The sequence below is a fragment of the Scyliorhinus torazame genome, chromosome 3 (genome assembly GCF_047496885.1).
Source record: "Scyliorhinus torazame isolate Kashiwa2021f chromosome 3, sScyTor2.1, whole genome shotgun sequence".
In the NCBI taxonomy this organism is placed as follows: domain Eukaryota; kingdom Metazoa; phylum Chordata; class Chondrichthyes; order Carcharhiniformes; family Scyliorhinidae; genus Scyliorhinus; species Scyliorhinus torazame.
This window is the reverse complement of record NC_092709.1, coordinates 225,107,442-225,109,512: the sequence shown is the minus strand read 5'-3', so window position 1 is coordinate 225,109,512 and position 2,071 is coordinate 225,107,442. Positions and strand designations below refer to the sequence as shown.

The following is a 2,071-nucleotide window of genomic DNA, read 5'->3' as shown; positions in this document are numbered from 1 at the left end:
TGGCCGCCAGAGCTACGTCAGACGCGTCGCTCTCGACCTGGAAGGGGAGGGACTCGTCGATGGCGTGCATCGTGGCCTTTGCAATGTCTGTTTTGATGCGGCTGAAGGCCTGGCGGGCCTCTATCGATAGGGAAAAAGCTGTGGATTGGATCAGGGGACTGGCCTTGTCTGCATAGTTGGAGACCCACTGGGCGTCGTAACTGAAAAACCCTAGGCAGCGCTTCAGGGCCTTGGTGCAGTGAGGGAGGGGGAACTCCATAAGGGGGCGCATGCATTCAGGGTCGGGGCCTATAACTCCATTTCGCACTACGTAGCCGAGGATGGCTCGGCGGTCGGTGCTAAACAGGCATTTATCCTTGTTTTTTTTTTCACGGTTAAATATTTTTATTTCGCTCAACATTATTTGTATACATCAGTACATCAATGATAAGGGTGCCTGTGGTACAACCAGCCCCAGGTATTTTAACACCCACTTTGCTTTCTTGCAATCACAAAATTATTTAAATTCTTCAGTCTCTGAATGTGTGGCATTGCTTCATCCTTCACCAGTTCCAGAAGAAGAGTCTGCTGCCATATTTGGCACGTTGTAACTCCCCTTCAATGACTGGGTTAGGCTCTGGCCTTGGCCTGGAGTGATAGTCATTCTCAGGAATTGTCCGGTCTGTTTGCACCTTGGTAACATTTGAGAGTTCTCCTAGGTCTGGTCGAACCCAGCCCAGTTTGTCCAGCACACAGTTATCAAAAGCATCTTGTTGCTTGCGGCATCGACGGAACTCTTGCAGTTTGCTATAATCAAGGCATGTCCAGTACTCTGTGAAGGGCTCGCTGCAGTGGATTTTTACCTTCCTGAAGAAGTCCAGCGCACTCTCGTTGACCTTCCTCCCTTCCTGCAGACATTTCCGTGGGTCCTTCTCCTCCCAGCGGCACAGCATGAACTCCTTGTTGGGCTTTAAGGTTAAGGATCTTTGCGGTCTGGAGGAATTTCCAGAGGTTGGTGTCGTGTTCCTGCTGGTCATGGCCCCAGATGGTGACATTATCGAGATACGGGAATGTTGCCCGTAAACCGTACCGGTTAACCACTCGGTCCATCTCGCGCTGGAAGACCGAGACCCCGTTGGTGAAACCAAAGGGAACCCTTAAGAAGTGATAGAGCCGCCCATCTGCCTCGAAGGCAGTGTATTTGCGGTCACTAGTGCGGATGGGGAACTGGTGGTAGGCGGACTTGAGATCCACCGTGGAGAAGACCTTGTAATGCGCGATCCTGTTTACCAGGTCGGATATGCGGGGCAGAGGGTACGTGTCCAGCTGCGTAAACCTGTTGATGGTCTGATTGTAGTCGATGACCATCCTATGCTTCTCCCCAGTCTTTACCACCACTACTTGAGTTCTCCAGGGACTGTTGCTAGCTTCAATGACTCCTTCCCTCAGTAGCCTTTGGACCTCTGACCTAATAAAGATCCGGTCCTGGGCACTGTACCGTCTGCTCCTGGTGGCGACGGGTTTGCAATCCGGGGTGAGGTTCGCAAACAGGGAAGGCAGGTCGGCCTTGAGGGTCGTGAGGCCGCAGACAGTGAGGGAGGTATAGGGCCGCCGAATTTGAACGTTAGACTTTGGAGATTACACTGGAAGTCTAAACCTAGGAGAGTGGCCGCGCAGAGGTGGGGAAGGACGTAGAGCCGGTAATTTTTAAACTCCCTTCCTTGGACAGTGAGGTTTGCTACACAAAACCCCTTTATCTCTACTGAGTGGGAACCGGAGGCCAGGGAGATTTTTTGATTAACGGGGTGGACGAGGAGAGAACAGCACCTTACCGTGTCGGGGTGTATGAAGCTCTCCGTGCTCCCAGAGTCGATTAGGCAAGACGTCTCGTGCTCGTTGATAAATACAGCAGTTGAGTGTTCGAGGCTGGGACTGATCCAGAGTCACCGAGGCTAATCGCAGCAGTTGAGTGTTCTTTTCGGGCAGTGTGTGGTCAGCCGAGCTGGGGTCCTGGGGGTCCATCCAAGATGGCAGCTCCCATTGATCGCACATGGCTGGGGGTGTAGAAAATGGCGGCGCCCATCCATCTAAC

General features: G+C 52.6%; 1 pseudogene; it reads right to left on the bottom strand.

Moving 5' to 3' along the window:
- Nucleotides 1–542: 542 nt before the first annotated feature.
- On the bottom strand, nucleotides 543–932 carry LOC140409413 (NADH dehydrogenase [ubiquinone] 1 alpha subcomplex subunit 8 pseudogene; annotated as a pseudogene).
- Between the last annotated feature and the right edge of the window lie 1,139 nt (nucleotides 933–2,071).